The following is a 15840-nucleotide window of genomic DNA, read 5'->3' as shown; positions in this document are numbered from 1 at the left end:
GCTTTCATTCCACTGACGGTGAGCCTGGAGGAGGCAGGGGTGCTGTCCTGTCTCCTGGGACAAGGAGCGTGGTGAGGTGAGTGTTTCTCAGTTAGCAGCTGAGACGCCCTCTCTGGTATCAAAAGGTGCAGCATTGTTACTTCTGGTCTAGAGCAGGGCTCGGACGATGAGAGCCCATGTCCAGTGGAGAAGCAATGACAGAAGCCAGAACTCCCACCTTCTGCTCCCTTTAAAGAACTTTGGTCCACACTCCCACAGGGGGAGAAATGTCAGGGGAAGATGACTAGAGGGCTCTGACTCCAACTCCATCAGGACCCAGAGAGAGAGGAGGAAAAAGAAAGGACACTTATCTGGAACCAGAAAACACCCAGAATTGCCAAAACCATCTTGAGGAAAAGAAACAGAAATGGACACATCACACTCCCAGATCTCAAACTATATTATAAAGCCATCATCATCAAAACAGCCTGGTAATGGAACAAAAATAGGCACACAGACCAGTGGAACAGAATTGAAAGCCCAGAACTAAACCCCCACACCTATGGACATCTAATCTTTAATAAGGAGGCCCAAAGTATTAAATGGAGGAAGGAGGCTCTCTTTAATAAATGGTGCTGGAAAAACTGGGTCAAAAGATGCGGAAGAATGAAACTGAACCACCTTATCTCACCAGAAACAAAAATCAACTCCATATGGATCAAGGACCTGGATGTTAGACCAGAAACTATCAAATATCTAGAGGAAAAGATTGGTGAAACACTTTCCCACCTAAATCTCAAGGGCATCTTTGATGAAAGAAACCCAATTGCAAGAAAGACTAAAGCAGAAACAAACCAATGGGACTACATTAACTTGAAAAGCTTCTGCACAGCCAAAGAAACTATCACATAAACAAAGAGACCCCTCACAGAATGGGAGAAGATCTTCACATGCCATACATCAGACAAGAAACTAATCACCAAAATATATAAAGAGCTCAGCAAACTTAGTACCAAAAAAGCAAATGACCCCATCCAAAAATGGACAGAGGAGATGAACAGAACATTAACTACAGAAGAGATCCAAAAGGCTAACAAACACATGAAAAACTGCTCCAAGTTGCTGATTGTCAGAGAAATGCAAATAAAGACAACATTGAGATACCACCTCACTCCTGTGAGAACGGCATACATCAAAAAGGACAGCAGCAACAAATGCTGGAGAGGCTGTGGGGACAGAGGAACCCTTTTGCACTGCTGGTGGGGATGTAAATTGGTCCAGCCTCTGTGGAGAACTGTCTGGAGAACTCTCACAAGGCTAGACATGGACCTTCCATATGACCCAGTAATTCCTCTCCTGGGGATATACCCCAAGGACCCCATAACATCTGTGTTCATAGCAGCACAATTTGTAATAGCTAAAACCTGGAAGCAACCCAGGTGCCCAACAGCAGATGAGTAGCTAAGAAAGCTGTGGTATATATACACAATGGAATACTATGCAGCTATTAAGAACAATGAACCCACCTTCTCTGACCCATCTTGGATGGAGCTAGAAGGAATTATGTTAAGTGAGCTAAGTCAGAAAGATAAAGACGGGGGAGTCGGGCTGTAGCACAGTGGGTTAAGCGCAGGTGGCGCAAAGCACAAGGACCGGCATAAGGATCCCGGTTCAAACCCCAGCTCCCCACCTGCAGGGGAGTCACTTCACAGGCGGTGAAGCAGGTCTGCAGGTGTCTATCTTTCTCTCCTCCTTTCTGTCTTCCCCTCCTCTCTCCATTTCTCTCTGCCCTATCCAACAACAACAACAACAATAATAACTACAACAATAAAACGACAAGGGCAACAAAAGGGAATAAATAAATAAATAAATATTAAAAAAAAAAGATAAAGACGAGTATGGGATGATCCCACTCATCAACAGAAGATGAGAAATAAGAACAGAAAGGGAAACTCAAAGCAGGATTTGACTAAATCTGGAGTAGGGCACCAAAGTAAAAACTCTGGGGAGAGGGTGGATGTTCAGCTTCCTGGGGCAGTGGGGGGCAGGAAGATGGGATGGGATGGGATGGGACACAGTCTTTTGGTGGTGGTAATGGTGTTTATGTACACTCCTATTAATTTGTGGTCATATAAATCACTAATCAATATGAGAGGGGAAAAATTGATTGTATGTCTCAAACTTTTTAAAGCACAGACTGAGTCTTTTTAATACATAGGCTGAGTCTTTGATATGTTGACTCTGTCAAAAGCCTAGACCAGGGAGAACAGAAGCAACTGGTGGCACAGCTATATACAAGATGCTGGGTATTATACAGCAAACCCTAACAAAGGGACTTTTCAAAGTTAACCCAGTTACCAAATAATGAGATGATAACAATAACTATCTATTGTTTTCTTGAACCCTAAGACAGCAGGAACCTCACATCTCCACTATAGAGCCTATATTTCCCCCAGTCCTGGAACCTTACGGTGGGGCTCACTTTCCTGCATGCTTCTTTCAATTCATATCAAATGATATTCCATCTGCCGATCCCAACCTAATCAATGCAAGGAGTGCCACCCTAGCATGCTTCACTTCAGACTGTGTCCAGAGACGTCGGGTGTGTAATCACAACCCTTCACCCTCATTACTCGGTGAGACCATTCCTTTCATAGGATTCTCTAATTCCATTCCAGGTGGTTCACTTCCTAACAAAGTCCCAAAACCTAGATATAGGCCAGGTTCCGTAAGATAGAACATATGTTCACATATATCCATAAATTAGGGCAAAATATATACCTGAAAGCAGAAGTACACAGTAGTCTGCAGTAAGTACCCCCCAACACTTCATCTGCACTATTCCAGCCTTTAGGTCCATATTGTTCATCAGTTTGTTTGGCTTTATATATTAACTCCATTTTCAGCCAGCAGATTCCAGATGCTAGCAGGATGCTGACCAGACTTCCCTGGACAGACAATCCCACCAATATGTCCTAGAGCCCCACTTCCCCAGAGCCCTTCCCCACTAGGGAGAGAGAGAGACAGGCTGGGAGTATGGATCCATCTGTCAATGCCCAGGTTCAGCGGGGAAGCAATTCCAGTAGCCAGACCTGGGAAAAGTTCCTGCCTCCTGGCCCATAAGGCTGTGGATCTGGAAGCCTCACTCTCTCTTCCTGTTCTCTATCATGGTGCAGGACCAGAGTGAAAAGGAGAACCAGATGTGGGAGCTTTGCATCTGCAAGCTCTGCCTCAGCTTCTGTGTGGGGGAGAGTGGGGACAGGCTGTTGCGGGTGGCCAAGGTGCAGGAGCAGCTCACCGGTCAGACCCCTGTGCTCTCCAAGACTAGATACACAGTGAGATCCTTTGGCATCAGGCGAAATGAAAAGATTGTCGTCCATTGCGCAGTCCATGGAGCGAAGGCAGAAGAAATCCTGGAGAAAGGTCTAAAGGTGCGAGAATACGAATTAAGGAAAAACAACTTCTCAGACACTGGAAACTTTGGCTTTGGGATGAGGAACATATCGATCTGGAAATCAAATACGACCCAAGCATTGGCATCTATGGCCTGGTCTGCAGGTGTCTTTCTTTCTCTCCCTCTCTCTATCACCCCATCCTCACTTACTTTCTCTCTGTCCTATTAAATAAAAAAGAGGAGAACCCTGCCCCACTAGGGAAAGAAAGAGGCAGGCTGGGAGTATGAATCCACCTGCCAATGCCCATGTTCAGCAGGGAAAAAATTACAAAAGCCAGACCTTCCACCTTCTGCGCCCCACAATGACCCTGGGTCCATACTCCCAGAGGGATAAAGAATAGGAAAGCCATCAGGGGAGGGGATAGGATACGGAGTTCTGGGGGTGGGAACTGTGTGGAGTTGTACCCCTCTTATCCTATGGTTTAGTCAGTGTTTCCTTTTTAAAATAAATTTAAAAAACTAAAAAAAAAAAGAGAGTGAGAGAGAAAGAGAAGGCAAGGCCATAAATAAATGGGCAGAAATATTGATTGATAGATGATAGGTAGATACATGATAGATAGATAGATAGATGGATAGATGACAGGTTGTTATATAAATAATATCAGCCAATCTCTGTACCCTGGAGAGAACCACTGCAGTTTCCAGTGGAGGGAATGGGGACACAGAACTCTGGTGGTGGGAACAGTGTGGAATTATACCCCTGTGGTCTTGTGATTTTGTAAACCAGTATTAACACACTAATAAAACAAATAAATAAGTAAATAGGGTCAGGACTTGAATAGAATCTATACTAAGAAGGACTTCTATAGGGCCAGCAGACTTATGAAAAAAATCCCCTAAGTCACCAAATACAGTCGAAATGCAAATAAAGACGAGGAGAAGCTTCTCTCTGTATTTTTGATCTTTTACTAGTGACTTAATATTTATTTACAAAATCATAAGAAAACAGGGGTATAATTCCACACGGTTCCCACCAAAGGGGTTCTCTGTCCCATCGCCTCCACTGGAAGCTGCCACAGTGATGAGAAGCCACTGCACACATGTGACAACGCCATGCCTTAGAAACCAGGGGACAGCAAGTACCATCAAGGGTGTGGGGGAAAGGGAACCCGCCACCAGCGCCTGTGTGAATGCCGCAGATTGTTCTGAGCCTTGTGGAGAACAGTCTGGGGATTTGTCGGAAGGGTGGAGATGAAGCTGCCTTCTGACGTGGTCATCCCTCTCTTGGGGATATATCCTAAGGAAGCAGAGGCAGCCTCGGAAGAGAGCTACACACACCCATGTCCACCTCATAGTACAGACACCAGAGCTCCCCAGTTGCCACGTGGGGAGATGAGTGGCTAAGAAGTGTGTGATACCGTACACAGCAGGCTACTCTCAGCTGTTAAAGACAATGAACTGACCTCCTTTGCTTCATCTTGGATGGGACTTGAAGGAATCGTGTTAATTAACATCAAGCCAAGCAGCCGGTCGTGGTGCACCTGAGTGTGTACACACACCCCCGCGTGCCAGGATCCCACCTGGGCCCTGGCTCCCCACCTGCAAAGGAGACGCTTCACAAGCAGTAAAAAGGTGTGCAGCTATCTCTCTCTCTCTCTCTCTCTCTCTCTCTCTCTCTCATTCTCTTTCTCTCTCAGTCTCTTCCTCTTATTCCCTCTCTCTCTCTCTCTTATTCCCTCTCTCTCTCTTTTTCTCTCTTATTCCCTCTCTCTCTTTCTCCCTCTCTCTCTCTCCCTTTCTGTCTTACCTTCTCCTCTCAATTCTCTCTGCCCACTAAGAGGGGAGGCTTCACCAGGCTCTGCCAGCCCTCCCCAAGTCTAGCAAACACATCTGAGCTCTGACCAGGTTTGCTCAGTCTCCATCCATGCTGCAGAATATACCAGCCTGTATACCAGCCTGTCACTCAGTTCGTGGCTTCCAGCTCCATCAGCCAGAAGGCCCAGTCTGCACCCCATGGCCCGATGCTCAGCCCCTATACTTTGATGCCCAGAATCTTGGCACTCTATCCGTCTGAGCTCCACTAAAAAATGCTGAAAATCAAAGATAAACAAGGCCATCTCCCACCACATGGCTTACGTTAAGTATGGGGCATGTGGAATTGGAGGCATAATTTACAATTTCCACAAAATATTTTGTTCCTTCAAGGAGACACAGAACCGCGGGTCTGTTGTGTCAGACTCACTATGTTCTTTGTCCACGTTAAATGACACCATGGCCTATGGCTTCCACGAGGTCTCCCCAGCCAGCACGTCCACTCACTGCCAGCCTTGCTTAAGCCAGGTCTCAGGTAGCTGAGCCCTGAGCCCCACTTGGTTACGTCCCAGGTGAATAAATGTGGAATATGTATTTCCACTGCTCTTGACTCCCAGGTTGACCTGTACATTGATGTCAAACTAGGAACAGCTCTGGGAAGAGTGAAATGAGATGCCAAAGTGGCATTTCCTGCCCATAACACTTAGTGTCGAGATGGCTTGGTTTGCGATCCATTTAATGACCACCTTTAATTCAAGACAAATACATTAAAAGTCCATGAGTGGCCACAGATGCCAAGTTCCCAGCGAGAGCTTCCCTTTGGCCCTCCAAGCCATCGGGATGCTGTTCCCCTTCACTGCACAGCAGACTGAGCTGGAAAATTTAATAGCCCGGTCGTATGCTAAGGGCTCTCTCTACAAGCCAGACAAATAAAGGTGGGGGAAACGTACGCCCTGTACCTTGCAGAAGTGGCATGCGACGGCACAGAGGACTCGGGTTACAATAACACCTGGCTGGCCTGGCTGTGGGAGCACCGTGGGACCGGCCGCAGCAGAGCGACAGTTCACTAAACACGCGTATGATTGAGTGCGCCATCCATCTTGCCCTGCCTGGCACTTAAACAGCCCCTCTCTATGCACGAGGGGACCTGGGGTGCGAGGGGGAGGCGGGAGACCTGATTTATGGGCACCGGCCAACACCTGTGGGTCAAGCCGCTGAGAAATTAGCCACAAGCAGCATTTGAAAGCAGCTAATCAGACAAGGCCCAGGACTCCGCTTCCTTGACTCGCTCCCTCTCCCTGGCCCCCGCCCAAGGCCCTTCTGCTGATGAACTGCGCTGACCCGCACTGGAAGAGCAGCGGCGCTGTGGGCTGCGTGTGGACATGGGGCCCGGCAGTCTGAGCGGGCACTTCCGCGGGCAGCGGGGCTGGGGGTCTGCAGTGGCTTCCAGGAGGCTTCTGGGGGCTGAGCCATCTCCTGTCAGCCCCAGCTCCTGGAAGAGCATTGATGGCCTGGAGACCCGACCTCCTCTGGCCAGCCGCTGCCCTGAACTGTGTGTGTCCTCCCTCCTGTGCCCGCCCAAAGCAGAAGGAGCCCTTCCCAGGTGAGGGCAGTGCTCACAGGGCCATTTCCCTCAGCTGGGAGTCTTCCTTGTTTGTTTTGTTTCCCTCTCTTATCTGGGGAAGACCCAGCCTGGCCTTCTAATGGGTGTCTGTTTATCTGAAAGAACTTCTCACTCACACCCGTGTCCTTTTTGAGGCAGAATTCTCAGACTGGAAGCTGAAAGATGGCAGGACAGATGGAAATCACAAGGTCTGAAGATGACTTTCAGCACCCTGTCTGCTTAGGAGACAATAAAAATGCTGTTTTGCATTGTTTGCTGTCTGTTGTTTCTGTCTTTGATCTTATAGAGCAGAGATGAGGCTTCATAAAACCCTGCACAGCGGGGACCCTGGGGCAGATGAAATCTGCCTGTGAGTGATGGGGCCGGCATTAATTACAAGGACAGGATAATTGATCTGAATAATGCAGGTGAGAGAGCGCGTCTTACATTCCTCATCACAGGAAAAACAGAGCCCTGCATGGCAGCAACATTGACTAGACTCTGATCCTCAGTGACGTAGACACCCAACATTATTGTGGGCCTAGACCCCCTTATTTTACACTCTTGTTAATAATTATTAAATTCCAATAAATGTTTTTTTTAGTTTTTAAAAAAATTTATTTATCCCCTTCTGTTGCCTTTGTTGTTTTATTGTTGTAGTTATTTTTGTTATCATCATTGTTGGATAGGACAGAGAGAAATGGAGAGAGGAGGGGAAGACAGAGAGGGGGAGAGAAAGATAGACATCTGCAGACCTGCTTCACCGCCTGTGAAGCGACTCCCCTGCAGGTGGGGAGCCGCCAGGGGCTCAAACTGGGATCCTTACACCGGTCCTTGCGCTTTGCGCCACCTGCGCTTAACCCACTGCGCTACCGCCCAACTCCCTCCAGTAAATGTTTTAAAGAAGAAATACAACATTATCTTAAACAATGCAGTCATTGTTTATTATTTAAGTACCTTATTTACCTATAAGTGGACAATAAGTAGCCACCGATTTAAAATGATCTTTGTATACACTTGAAGTTCAAGTGATGTCTACGCCAATGGCGCTCCCGTTAAATAAAAAAACATCACGGGCAAATACAGACAAGCCAAAGCAAGCAGGGTTCTCTTAGGAAAGTGAGTGGTTGTTGGTGTTTGTTTGTCTTTAATCAGATCCCTGCTCAGCTCTAATTGATGGTGGTGTGAGGGATTGAACCCGAGACCTTGAAGTCTCAGGTGCGAGAGTCTCTTGTCCACTATGCTCTCTACCCCTGAGAGTCATTCTCTCTAGCATCTGGAAGGGCTTTCATGTCTGTTTGTTGTTGTTCCCTGAATATTTTGTTCTGTTCCATGTTGGTGGCCTCACTCTAGAAATTTTGCCCATTTATGTCAAAACCTGGTGAAACTAGAGGATCCAGACTCTCCCCTGCTCCCAGGCCTCCCTCAGGCTGCCCTGGTCAGCAGTGGAGACAGCACTCTGCTGGAGCAGCAGACGGTGAGGAAGGATAAAGAGACCCTGAAAACAGGAAGGGAAAGGGGGCTCTGTGCACCCTCACCCGAGGACTGCTTATGGGGTCCCTCAGACCAAAGGCATTCCTAACACCAAGGGCAGAGACAACAAAGGTCCCTGAGCTCAGAAGCACCCCTTCCAGAGAGGAAGCGGGAGGCAGTGGCCACTAGGAGACAGCTGGCCAGTGCAAGTGTGTTTCCACTGGAAAGTTCATAAATGCGGACGAAACCCAGCTGAGATGCGCCAGTTACAGTTTAAACCAGGCGAGACTCAGCACAGGGCCGTCCTCAGGCAAGTCACATGAATTGCAAATGCTGAACCTCTGGGGTGGCTTCCTGCTGAGGACCTCCCTGAGCTCAGCCATCCGTGCCTGGAAAATGTGACTATGAGGTGGTGCCCGTGCTCAGAGTGTGGTTCCCTGTGCGGGGAGCTGCAGAGACCCTGTGAGGGGTGTACCCTTGGAGACTAATCCTAGTCTTCTGGAAGCAGGGGTGTGGCCCTCAGAAGCTCTTCTCTTGGTAGGAGGTGGGGGGAGGACCCTCCTAATGGTTCTGTGGAGGACAGACGAGGGTAGCTCACAGGGTTACTTGCCTGCTCCCATGGGGTCTAGACTGACTCCTCCAGGAAGGAATCACAGAGAGAGAGACAGTCAAGTTTCAGGGAGAAGAGGAGCACTGACTAGGAGAAAGTAAGGGGAGAAAAGGAGAAGAAAATACAGCCATGTGTGTGTGTAGACCCCTGAGACAGACAGACAGACAGACACACACACACACAGAGAGAGAGAGAGAGAGAGAGGAACCCCAGCCCCTGGTCCCCAGAGCTCTCTAGCCCCTTCTGGGGAAGGCAGGACACTATGGGGATGGAGAGAGAAAGGAAGACAGAGAAAGAGAAAGAGAGAGAGAGACTCTAGCTCCTAGTCTCCCAGCTCTCTAGTCCCTTCTGTGGAAGGCAGGACCCTCAGGGGATGGAGAGAGAAACAGAAAGAGAGAGAGAGAAAGAGAGAGAGAGAGAGACTCCAGCCCCTGGCCCTCCAGCTCTCTGGTCCCTTCTGGAGAAGGCAGGGCCCTCAGGGGATGGAGAGAGAGAGACCCCAGCCCTGGTCCCCCAGTTCTCTGGTCCCTTCTGGGGAAGGAAGGAGGACCCTCAGGGGATGGAGAGAGAGAGAGACCCCACCAGCCCCTGGTCCCCCAGCTCTCTGGTCCCTTCTGGGGAAGGCAGGACCCTCAGGGATGAGCTTCAGCCTCTGTCTCCAGGATCCCCTCTGCCTCTATCTGCATGTTGTGGCCTTTGCAGTTGCCACAGGTTGCCACCTTAGCAGCAAACTTGTTGGGCACTTCTGGACCAAGTGTGTTCTCATGGGGTTCATAGTGTGTTTGATACATGTCTATCATCTATCTATCTATCTATCTATCTATCTATCTATCTATCTATCTATCTATGTATCTCTATATTGATCTATATCTATTTGTCTCTCATTCTCTGAAAATGTCAACTTGAAGTGGTGGAGTCCTGATGATGGGGAAAAAAAGAATATTCTGATGCCTTGTAAGCTAGTGGAGGTGCGTGGGGAGAATGGAGGAAGAAAAAAAGAACGAAAGACAGAAAGAAAGAAAGAAAGAAAGAAAGAAAGAAAGAAAGGAAGGAAGCAAGGAAGGAAGGAAGGAAGAAAGAAAGAAAGAAAGAAAGAAAGAAAGAAAGAAAGAAAGAAAGAAAGGGAGAAGAAAGGGAGGAAGAGAAAAGAAATATATCTAAGACTTGTGAGAATTGTGATGGTTGCCTGTTACCTTTAGAGGTAGGAAGGTGAGGACACAGAACTCTGCTGGCTTGGAAGTAGACTGCATATTCCTACAATCTTGTAACCCACTATTAGTCACAAATAAAAAATGAAAAAGATGTGACCTCTAAATCATGGAGAGACACTGTTGGGTTGGCCTTACAGATATGAGGTTCTCTTTCTGGGTCATCTCTGGAGCTTCACTGCTCTGGGTTGACTAGAAAGAGAAAAACAGAGGCAAAAAAAGGGGAAGAGACAACATCAACAGCAGCTGGGCCCAGGAGGGAACAGGGGACGTGGGCAGCAGGTGCAAAGTGTGTGCACTGTTCTACTGGGCTCTTCCGCTCCCTTGAACCAGTGTCCTCTCTGCCAAAGTGTGCAAAGGAGAAATGCTAGTGGTTAAGTAAATGTCAGCTTGAAAGGCACTTTGAAGCTTTGCAAACAGAGCCAAGGGTAGCTGCAGAGGCTCCCTGAGGCACAGGCCGAGACTTGCATGTGTGAAGTCCCAGGTTCAATCCCCAGGTCAGCATCTATCTCAGAGTGCTGTCCTGGTTCCCACGGCCTCTCAGAGACAACTAAGTCTCTTAGGAAATAAACAGTGATTATGGACACTCCTATCAATTTGTAGTCATATGAATCACTATTTAATTAATATGAGAGGGGAAAATTGATTGAATGTCTCAAATTTTTAAAGCACAGACTGAGTCTTTTTAATACATAGGCTGAGTCTTTGATACATTGCCTCTCTCAAAAGCTTAGACCAGGGAGAACAGAAGTAACCGGTGGCACAGCTATATACAAAAAATGTTAAAGGACATAATTATGGTGATGTTGTGTATGATACAGCAAATCCTAACAAAGGGATATTTCAAAGTTAACCCAATTGCCAAATAATGTGATTATAGCTATAACTATCTATTGTCTTCTTGACCCTAAGACAGCAAGAACCTCCTGCTTCCTCTACAGAGCCTATATTTCCCCCAGTCCTGGAACCTCTAGGGTGGCGCTCACTTTCCTGCATGCTTCTCTCAAGTCATACCAAATGATATTGCATCCACCAATCCCAACCTAATCAATACGAGTACCACCTCAGCATGCTTCAATTCAGACTGTGTCCAGAGACTTCAGGTGTGGAATGTCAGCCCTTCAGCCTCATCACTCAGGTGAGACCTTTCCTTTCATGGTATTCTCTAATTCCATTCCAGGAGGTTCACTTCCTAACAAAGTCCCAAAACCTAGATATAGACCAGGTCCTGTGAGATAGAGCCTATGTTCACATGTCTCCATAAATTAGGGCAAAATATATACCTGAAAGCAAAAGTACACAGTAGTCTGCAGTGTCAGTATCAAGTTCATAGTGAAATAGTGTCTACTTAGACTTAGATACCCTCCTCACCTACTTCCTATTACAGTTCTCTCACTCACACCCAAGCTAACCTCATCAAAGCAAGGGCTTCAAAAGCTGAATAAGGGCAAGAGACTGGCATACTTTAACAATCACTCTTTAGTCATTATCAGGCCACCCCATCAGCTGGGGCCCTATTCGGGGCATCCTGAGATTCCCAGACAGACATGATGGGCCTAGACCTCTAATAAATCCCTCTCTCCATTGTTACTGGTCATTTCTATCAGAAACAACAGAATAGACCCCTTTGTGGGCCCCCATAGGACCTTGCCCTCAACCTGGATCAACAATGGTAGAGAATGTTCCATCCTCCGAAGGGAGGCTGGACAACATACTGTATGCTATACCTGAGGAAGATGGGTCCTGATATTGGGGCAGCTTGGAACGTTCCTACACATGAACACAGAATGTGAGCTCAGACCTACAGGGATGCAGAGGTCACATAGGCTCCTAAGCTGAATATGGGCCACAGATCACATCAAATCAATGGGGTTTACAGTCAACAATATACACTTTTCCAATATTTGGGAGCTACTCTCTTCCCTGATGCAGCTTTCTGGTCCTTCTGCCAGCCATGACATCACCTCCCCAGACAATAATTAGGATCCACCTGTATATCAGATTTCAGGCCCAGGCAAAAAAAAAAAAAAAAAAAAAAAAGCATTAGTATAGCCACAGGTCCTTTGGAATATAACTAAAATATACCTACTAGCTACCTACGAAATGGAGCCTCCGCCCCAACTCTTCATCTGCACTATTCCAGCCTTTAGGTCCATGACTGGTCAACAACGTGTTTAGCTTTGTATGTTAACTCTCTTTTCAACCACCAGGTTCCAGATGCCAGCATGATGCCGACCAGACTTCCCTGGACAGATGACCTCACCAATGTGTCCTGGAGCTCTGTTTCCCCAGAGCCCTGCCACACTAGGGAAAGAGAGAGGCAGGCTGGGAGTGTGGATCCACCAGTCAATGCCCATGTTCAGTGGGGAAGCAATTCCAGAAGCCAGACCTTCCACCTTCTGCATCCCACAATGACGCTGGGTCCATACTCCCAGAGGGATAAAGAATAGGAAAGCTATCAGGGGAGGGGATGGGATACGGAGTTCTGGTGGTGGGAATTGTGTGGAGTTGTACCCCTCTTATCCTTTGGTTTAGTCAATGTTTCCTTTTGATAAATAAAAAATTAAATAAATAAATAAATAAAAAGAAAGAAACAAATCAAGAGACACTAGCTATTGCACATCACTTGCAGAATGCTGTCTGGCGTGCTCTTGCCTTGAACGGTGCAGTTAGGAAGCATCCTGCTATCTCTCCTTTTGTCCACATGCATTTTTGACAAGACTTTTGAAAGTGAGAAGCCACACTACCCCTCTTCCTGGGTCCCTTGGTTCCCTTCTTCTGACGCTTCATTCTGTGATGTTCCACTAATGCAAACCTGCTTCCGTGGTGAAATGTTTTCTCTTCTCTGATTTGGAAGAGCATTACTTTATCATCAAAGTCATTATTATTTTTTTAAATTCCACCAGGATTACTAAGTCTGAGATTTATTCTAGAGATGGAAAGAAAATGCCTCAGGTTTCTTGTAAACCTCTCGCCTACAGGGAGCTCAACTTTAGCTTACAGTAGTTTCAATTAAATCCTAATGACTTTTGTGCCTTCTTCATAGAAGGAGGGCTTCCTCAGGAGTGGGGAATCATGATTCCCGGCACTGTCTCTTTTGTGGAGTTGAAAGACGCCTGTAGATTCTGAACACTGCAGTAATGAGGGAGAATTAGCTCATAAGCAATTCTTTACATCTGTGTTTACCTCCGAGGAGCTCCTGGCTGATGAATTTCCCATGTATATAAAGTGAAGAAAGATCAAGGAGAAAGCTTCACCTTTTTTTTTTCTTGCATGAACATTACATATTTAAAGTATTTTGCCAGGTAAAAATGACTAAAACAAACGAATTTGCAACAACAAAATGGGAGCCCGGCTGTTTCTGAGGCATGCTCTAAGCTGTGATGGTGCTCACAGTGGGAGCCTGTGGAGACACCACACTCAGCCACACCCCTGAAGTCACAGACTTTTACAAAACTCTGCTGAACCCCTAACAAAAATGGAGAAAAATGAAAATGTCTTGCAAGGCGTTGTGATCACAAGTGACTGAGGAAATCTCTTCTGGCAATCGCCGGCCATCTCTAATTGTTGAAAGGGGAGAACAGGATACAGGGGTAAAAAAGTCAATTCTCTCAGAAAGAAGCAGAGTTGCCTTTGGAGCCTAAGGCAGCCACCCCCGGGGCTAGAGAGTGGAGACTTCTAGTCTCTCAGCTCCACCACCAGCGAGGTCCCAGGGTGTAACCTGAGACAGGGGGTCAACACTGGACTGTGTTGTGGGGTTTCCAAGGTCAGAACTGGGATGCCCCCTTGGGACTATGATGTGGCTGTGGCTGGTCAGCCAGCAGGCTGGAGGAGCCAGTGCACAAGAGCAGCAAACCACCCACGCAGTCCCCGACACCTTGTGACTTGGCCCACTGTACTGGCCAACGTGCAGGGAAATGGTGTGCTCAGCAAGGCCAGAGCCCATGTCTTTGGATGCACCGTGAAGAAGATATCAGGCAGGGCCCTATGGTGGCACACCAGATTGAGTGGTCAAGGACCAGGGTTCAAGGCCCCAGTCCCCACCTACAGGGATGACATTTCAGGAGTGGTGGAGCAGGTCTGCAGGTGTCTCTCTTTCTCTTCCTCTCTATCACCTCCTCCCTCCTCAACAGCTCTATATCTCTATCCAGTAAAATGAATAAAATAAATGAAATAAAAAATTTTAAAAATAGCAGATTAATAGATTACCTTTCTTTTTTATGGTTTGTATGTGGTGACACTAGGTCAACCTTGAAACACACACACACACACACACACACTCACAGTTATTTGAGCCAATATTTCACTATACTAGAGAGATAGAGAGAAACATGAGAAAGGGAGAGATAGAGAGAAAGGAGAGACCCCACAGCCCTGCCCACCCTCCATGGGGCTCCCTGGGTGCTGTGCATGGTGCTGAGAGAGGAGAGACCCCACAGCCCTGCCCACCCACCATGGGCTCCCTGGGTGCTGTCCATGGTGCTGAGAGAGGAGAGACCCCACAGCCCTGCCCACCCTCCATGGGCTCCCTGGGTGCTGTGACTGGTGCTGAGAGAGGAGAGACCCCACAGCCCTGCCCACCCTCCATGGGCTCCCTGGGTGCTGTGCCTGGTGCTGAGAGAGGAGAGACCCCACAGCCCTGCTCACCCTCCATGGGCTCCCTGGGTGCTGTGCCTGGTGCTGAGAGAGGAGAGACCCCACAGCCCTGCCCACCCTCCATGGGGCGCCCTGGGTGCTGTCCATGGTGCTGAGAGAGGAGAGACCCCACAGCCCTGCCCACCCTCCATGGGGCTCCCTGGATGCTGTGCATGATGCTGAGAGAGGAGAGAAAATTGGGAGGGCTGTGGGAGATAGATAAGGAGAGGTAAAGAGAGACACCTGTAGTCCTGTTTTACTGTTGCTGAAGCTTCCCTGTCCAGGTGAGGACTGGGACTTGAACCTGGGTCCTTGTGCCTTGTGATATGTGAGCCTAGCTGGTTCCCTACCAACTGCCCCCACTTTTATCATTGTACTGGGGGTCAAATGACTTCCAGTCCAGTTGTTGTCACAAGGGTACAAACCCTCATCTCCCCAGAAGCTCACATGACCTAGAATCCTAGTCAAGCCCCTGGGCCTTAGGAGAGAGTGTGTGTGGGACAGGGGTGTGTGTGCTTTAAGAGGTGGAGAGCTGCCCTGTTCTCTCTCTCTCTCTCTCTCTCTCTCTCTCCTTCCTTCCCTCCCTCTCTCCCTCTGTCTCACTCTCCATCTAAAAGAAAGGAAACACAGTGACAGAATCATGCAGGCACTAAGCCTCCAGTGATAATCCTGGTGTCAAAAATAATGAAATGAAATTATAGTAAAGACACATTTCCCATAAGTCACCATGCTGCTTCTACTTTCATTTTTATGGAGATTTGAAAAAACACTCTAAGGACTTTTCCTCAAGAGCACCAGGTGTGCCCCTTGCCTTATGCACGGTTCTTATCACCAGCTGTGAGACGCTTTTATTTACGTTAATGGTGATGAAAAGCTTTTCCTGGTACAGTCATTCATTGAGTCATCTATCACGTGTGATAATTCTCCCTCAAATATGTTATCGGCTAAGAGGAAGCTTCATGAATGTAGAATAAGATTCTCCTTCTTTTTTTTAGCATCTATAAGTATAACAAAAGTTCTCAAGAAGAACCTTCTTGCATACTCTACACATCCTGCTTTTCCCCTTTAATTCTGCAAACCTAAATGACCCTTTCTGTTTCAGTCCCTTGGTTGGAATGTTAGGGTG

The 15840-nt window shown here is 47.5% G+C and overlaps 1 pseudogene; it reads left to right on the top strand.

Moving 5' to 3' along the window:
* Positions 1-3146: 3146 nt before the first annotated feature.
* LOC103111288 (large ribosomal subunit protein uL5-like) lies at positions 3147-4641 on the top strand (annotated as a pseudogene).
* Positions 4642-15840: the final 11199 nt, after the last annotated feature.

Source organism: Erinaceus europaeus, chromosome 5 (assembly GCF_950295315.1).
Source record: "Erinaceus europaeus chromosome 5, mEriEur2.1, whole genome shotgun sequence".
Lineage (NCBI taxonomy): Eukaryota > Metazoa > Chordata > Mammalia > Eulipotyphla > Erinaceidae > Erinaceus > Erinaceus europaeus.
This window is presented reverse-complemented; position numbering and strand designations above follow the sequence as displayed.